This window comes from Lissotriton vulgaris, chromosome 5 (genome assembly GCF_964263255.1).
Source record: "Lissotriton vulgaris chromosome 5, aLisVul1.2, whole genome shotgun sequence".
Classification (NCBI taxonomy): Eukaryota; Metazoa; Chordata; class Amphibia; order Caudata; family Salamandridae; genus Lissotriton; species Lissotriton vulgaris.
In genome coordinates this window covers 252722012-252729039 of record NC_141693.1, presented here as the reverse complement: position 1 = coordinate 252729039, position 7028 = coordinate 252722012, and the positions used below count along the sequence as shown (strand labels likewise).

Here is a 7028-nt window from a genome sequence, read left to right as displayed (position 1 = left end):
ACCGCCTTCGTAAGACCTTCAAATGGATACTACTCGAACACAGAAAGACCGTCACTCATGCCCTGGTCACCAGCAGACTCGACTACAGCAACGCACTCTACAACGGAATAAACAAAAACCTCACCCGCAAGCTACAGAACATCCAGAACGCCGCAGCAAGACTGATCCTCACCCTGCCAAAACACTGCCACATCTCCCAGCACCTCAGCACCCTCCACTGGCTCCCCGTCGAGGCGAGAATCACCTTCAATTTACTCACCCACGCACACAAGGCCCTTCACGCAACCGGACCAGCATACCTGATCAGCCGATTCAAATTCCACGCACCCCAAAGGACCCTACGATCAGCCCAGCTCTCCTACGCCGTGGTCCCCCACACCAGAAAGACCATATAGGGAGGCCGCTTTTTCTCCTTCCTCGCGGCCAAAGCCTGGAATACCCTTCCGCTCCACCTCGGACAGACAACATCGCTCCCCATCTTCGCAAGAAACCTCAAAACTTGGCTCTTCAACAGGGCCCCTCCTTGATGGAATGGATCCTGCACCCCCACAACCCCCACCCCTAGCGCCTTGAGACCGTTACGGGTGAATACTCATGCTTAACAAACTTCTGATTGATTGATTGATTGATTGGATTGTTAAAGTGGGATGGAATCTCAATTGCAGCTCAACTATTTACAACGCCGATATGCAGGGCGGTACCTCCAGCCTTACTGATTTTTTTCTGGCAGTGTGGAGCTTGAATATACACTCGATTACCCCCCAACTGGAGTGGAATCTGCTCTCTGGTGACTTTACATACCCCATCTAGGGTAATACCAGCAAAAGAAATAAATGATTTTGATTTGCATTCCTTGAGTAAAGCATCAACTTTGCTGCATCATCACAGAAAAAAAAGGATGGCTGAGTACTTTGGAACTTCAGTGTGGCAGGATGTGCCGAAAGAGTATAAGTTGTTCAATGACGCCCAAACATTTTTGGGGGGTCTGATACCTATCTGCAAGCAAAAGCAATTACTTGCTGGGTTCAAATCACCCGGTGGGAACTGATGAAAGCAATAAATGCTACTGAAGATGTATTTAATGTAATTAAAGAAGAGTGCGTTCAATCAGACTCATGGTAATGGAAAACAGATATGTTTTGGACTTGATGACCGCAATCAAAGGAGGGGTATGTAGAAAAATGAATTCAGTATGCTACACTTTCATACCGGCAAATGATGAAAATGAAGGAAATATAACTCGGGCCCTATTGACTTTGCATAATTTGCATACACAGATGAAGAAAGAAGGGGGTGCTTCATTTGAGTGGCTCACTGGCTGGTTTCATTGGGTGCCGTCCTGGATGTCGGGGTTGTCTAAGGCCTTGTTGCCTATAATAGTTTTGTTGCTATTGATGTGCCTAGAATTTCAGGTTATCATAGCATGTTGCAAGAGGGTTGCAGCTAAAGTGGGAGGTATGTTTCCTATAATAAGAAATAAAGAGATGCAAAATACAGAATTGGAAGAAATGTACTGGGGTAGTGAGAAAGTAGTCTAAGAATCTCCTAGAGAGGGGAATGAAAGGAATCAAAACCCTAATTTAGATTTAGGCCCTAATTATACTGTTCACTATTCTGTCACTTGCCCACAAACTGTAAAATGTCATGTAAAAAAAGAAAAACAGTATAAAGTGGTTTAAATGTGTGGTTAAAAGTTCATGTTTAAGTTGCACATATGTATCTAGAAATAACCTACAGCCTGCTTTCAAAAAAAGGTCTAAATGTGATCTGGCTTAAGTGTTTTTTCTTCTCATTGTATGTTTGCTGAGAAGTTTCCTGTCTTGTAACAGGAAATTCGGAGCAGCAAGAATGTTTTAATTGTAGTCTGTAAGTGTGGCGTGAGAAGTCACAAACACTGGGAAATGCTGCAGGAAAAGTATGTAATCTGGATGGGACATAATGGAAAAGCAGGAAGCTTTTCTATTGTTCACATTGTATTCAATTTTTGGATCTATGCCAAAATTAGTATTATAAGACTAGACTTGAAGTGTATGCAATTTGAGACTGACTTGTGCTTCTCTCATAGTACGGGTCGCTCTCCCAGCTGTATTACTCTGGCATATGCAATAAACCTGTCTGTACTCCCTTTTGTTGCAGATGTGGTGATTAAATGATTTGTACTGCTTAAAGGATTTTTACCCGACAAACTTATAAGGAACTGGAATATGCATTCATAAGGTGGAAACAATCTTGTTAATGCATCTCCCCATACTCTCCAATGGGATATCATTGACACTTTTTGACACTTACAATACATATTTGTGAAGTTTACATGTGTGTCATTGTTTTATTTATAGCTCAATGCGATGTATGTACATGATCTGTGACATGAAATCATGATATTTCGGGGCATAAGAGTGTAATTTGTTTCCTTGTTTTCAAGCAAAATTATTTTTGGGAGAGTGCTACATAGAATATAATAAAATACAATTGATGTTCCGGAGATCCAGAGAAAGGACTGCACCCACCGCCCAGAAGGAGGCCTCGCCATTGCACACAAGACCTCCCTCTGACTCTTCACCTATAGCACGAGCGACCCCCACACCAACACAGAACACCTCCACTTCCAGATCCAGACCAGCCCCAGGACCACGCTGCGCGGCACCCTCACCTACAGGCCCCCATGACCTCGCACCCAGGCCGCCACAACCAAAGCCGACCTCATCGCACCCTACGCCATCACCTCAAAGGACTACATTCTACTCGGAGACCTGAACTTCTGCCTCGACAACCACTACGACCCCGACTCCACCACCCTCCTCGACAACCTCTCCAACCTTGGACTGGCACAGCTCGTCACCACCCCCATGCACAGAGCAGGACACACCATCGACCCCATCTTTGCAGGAGGAACAAACATCCGCTTCACCCACTCCACGCAGTCCCTCTGGACGGACCACCACTGCGTACACCTTCAATACCATCACTGCACCCAAACCTCCCACGCCCGCCATGAAGGAACTGGAGCAAAAATACTGAGGAACACCTCAACAGCACCTTCCGCCAAGACCCCCCGCAGCGCCACGACCAACGTCAACTCCGCAGCCAAAGAACTCCACCGCTAGATCACCATCTGCGCCGACAAGCTCACACCCCTCTGCCACCCTGCAAAACAATGCCCACCAAAGGCCGCCTGGGTCATCACAAACTCCAAGAAGCCAGACGCTCATGCAGAAGCCTCGAGAAAACCTGGCGGAACCGTAAAACCAAGGAAGACATGAACAACAACAAAAATGCCCAGAAGGAATACCACCAGCAAATAAGGGACACCAAGCGGACCTTCATCAAGAACAATATCCACACCAACTCAACCAACGCCAAAGAACCTTTCAACGTCATACAGCAATTCACCGAACCCTCCAGCAAAGCCACGGATGTCACACCATCCCTGGAACTATGCCATAAGCTCAGCTCCTACTTCCAAATGAAAATCAAGTCCCTCTACGATAACTCCAGCGAACAGATTATCTTGTCCGTTTATGGAATCCATTTTGTATTTCTGTCAGCCATTTTGTTTGTCATGTGCTCACCATGTGCTCTGTTCTACCTTCCTGTTAACTGCTCTTGAAATCTGCCTAGAGACGAGATATATTTATCCTCCTTTGCTTTGCACATGCCCAGTAAAGCTTACAGCTGTTCCTAATTTATAACTGTCAAGATGTGTCCACCAGAATTAGCTTACTGTCAGCCCTTCCCACTTGTTGCTAGCACACTCTCTGTATGACCTTATATGTATTTGAAACCAACACTCTGTGCCTTGTACCACCTTCATTTCAGCCTCTGTGTGGGTATAAAAGGACCAAGCTCCTTCTAGTCAGTGTGCTACTTCATACACTACCGAAGGGTGTTGTATGATTGTGGTTCCACCTCATGAGGTTTAATAAATACTTTGTTTTCTATTCCAGTTTCTGTGCCAACTTCTTACTATTGGTCTGAGGACTCTGAGCAAAGAAGGGCGAATCCCTTGCACTGGCAGGCCTTGCTGAGGCCTGCTACGACAAAATGGCACTCCAACGTGGTGCTCATCGGCGACTCGGATGCCCGAAGGACTGGTCACGACAAAGGATTGGAATCCCGCTTTGGACGTGATCACTGCCTAGGAGACTCGAGTCTTGGCATCCACAGCGTTTTTCCTTTCTTTCTGATCTGACCATCCAGGTGGCACCGGTCCTCGACTGAGATCTCTTCTGTTGATTCGCCATGCAGTGACCGTTTGGTCGATTTGAGAACTTGGCAGTTGGAACCTGGACACCATTTGATTGGTAAGAGCCGTTTTACGGCACTTGTTGTAAGTTTGAATGCTTGGATTGGTAAGGTAGTTTAGAAACAGTTACTGTGGCATTTGTGTTGGCCAAATATTGAACTTGTCCTATGATTATGAACATATATGTGTTGCAATTCAAAACTAAAGTTGCGCTCTGAACCCCTGCCCCTTGCAGCGGAGGGCCCAGACGGGGTAGCGACTCCCCAGTAATCCAAAAATAAATTCCAACGCAGTGAAGAAGGAATGTCCAGGCCACCTTAATGCAGTTTTAATGAGCTTTAATGAATAGCTCCACTCGACGCGTTTCGAGGAAGTGTTCCTCTTGGTCACGAGCGTGAGTGGGAGTAACTCAGGGCCCGATGTAGGTAGCCCTTTACCGATCGGAATCGGCCGAAAATACAGATTTTCGTCCGTTTCCGATCGGTAAAGGGCTATCGAGATGTAGGGGCACATTTTCGATAATTTTACCGAATCGTTATCATTACCGAATCGGTAAATTTACCGAATTGGTAATATTTACCGATTCGGTAATGATAACGATTCGGTAAAATTACCGAAAATGCAATGTAGGTAGCCAATGTTCCATCAGCACATGGCTTACAGAATCGGTATTTTACCATGGAATACAAATCCATGGTAAAATACCGATTCCTGTGTACATGCACATCTGTGCATGTACACACGTGCCATGTGACAGACAGATGTGCCCTTAGGGCATGTCTGTGTGCCACATTGCACACATGCCCGTTTTGGGGGTGCTAGAGGGTGTCAAAGCGACACCCCTGCACCCTTGCCAAATTCGGTATTTACCGAATCGGTAAATACCGATTCGGTATTTGACTTTAATCCTATGGGCTTCAAAGGCCCATAGGATTCAATAGCAAATACCGATTCGGTATTTACCGAATCGGTAAATACCGAATTTGTAAGGAATCGGTAACGATTCCAGATGTTGGGACCTACATCTCATTTACCGATTTTGAAATACCGAATCGGTAAAATTCGGTATTTCAAAATCGGTAAATGGGATTTACCTACATCGGGCCCTCAGTGCTTTAAATAGGGTCACATGACAAACAGTGAAATGGTAAACAGACTCGTGGGAATATCAAGCTACATTGCATACTAGAATGGCAGTGCATCAAATGAAAATATACATAAATGAAACAATGCATTAAATATAAGCATGCCCATTTCAAACCCGCCCTCCCTCGGGAAGAAGGTGAAACAATCAATGCATTAGGGCGCTTGGCTATGCGTGTTGTGACATAAATGCTGGGGAAAATGAAAACACATTGGCATGGCAGTTTCGCATCTCGCTAGAAAAATGCCAATGCAGGTAATTAAATTGCGTGTGAGCTGACGGACAGTTCGACCATTGTCGTATAACCTGATTACATTATAGGTTGCATGTGCCATATGCAAATAAAAATCACTTCCGTTAGCATGCACAATAGAGACCCTTGATACCGCGGGAAACCACAGATACCAGAAGGCGTCTGGCTCAGCGTGATGCACCATCTAATGATTAATGGAAAACACTTCATAACAGTGTTGGATAGCATCGCGCTTAGAACAACATAAGTACATCTCGCGTCAGCCACCAATACTGTGCAATCTTATGGAATTAATGCCAGGTCACAGACGCCTCTTGCAGGCTATATGTCGCCCCAGTGGGCAGTGAAACTCGTCAGAAAAAATATAAATAAACCATAAATGTTTGAAATGATGCCCCAGTGGGCAACATCAGCCAAGATTATCTCATGTGTCCCGCTCAAGAACATTCGATGGTGTCATCATGGACATGCTGGGACTCCGCTGCCCGTGCTCCAAATCATACGTGCACAACTGCCATACGTGATAAAGTGATCAAGTGATCGTGCATTTCCATCTCCTGTAACTCCTCACAGACATCTGGTGAAAAAATATAAAATACAGTGATTTACTGTGCAGAAGTGACATAAATCAATTGCAAAGTTGCATCAACACATGTATCTCACAAACCAAACCAATGTTAACAGCTAAACTGACAGTCAACTACATGTATATTCATAAAGGGTGTTTGAAAAGCAGCTAACCCAGGTGTACTTCAAGTTCCTCATCATGATTGTGCCCTTCAGGCTGCATAGTGTGGTATTTGATGATGAGTATAGATTCCAGCCTCCGGAGTTCCTGAATCCTGTTACCCCCCCTCTCATTCAAAGGGACATATGTCAGCACACAGAAAGACAGAAGATTAGAATTGCTCTTGTGGAAGGATTCAAAATGTCTAGCTATGGGATAGTTCTTGTCTTTCTTGTTGATGGCCCTCATATGCTGTAGCACTCTATCTTTGGCTGGGAGTTTGGTGCTGCCTATGTAGTTCAATTTGCACGGGCAGGTGAGTGCATACACAGCATGGTCAGTATGACATGATGTGTGCATGCGAATTTTGAAAGGGTCGAAGTTTTTAGACAATTTAATGGTTTTGGTGCTCACACTATTTTTGCAGGCTTTGCATTTCCCACATACATAAAATCCCATCACAGGATTACTGCTAGCTTTTTTGGAGATTAGCGAGGTGCATACAATGTCTTTAAGTGATTTGGCCTTTCTGTAGGTAATCTGGGGATGTGGACTTATCCCTGTGGCAATGTCCTTGTCCAGTGTAAGGACATTCCAAAATTTGTCAAGGGCCTTCCTCACTTCCCTGGTTTGACCATGATAATCAGTTATAAATCTGGTA

The 7028-nt window shown here is 44.9% G+C and overlaps 1 pseudogene; it reads left to right on the top strand.

Moving 5' to 3' along the window:
- Positions 1-636: 636 nt before the first annotated feature.
- On the top strand, positions 637-1538 carry LOC147710632 (syncytin-2-like; annotated as a pseudogene).
- Positions 1539-7028: the final 5490 nt, after the last annotated feature.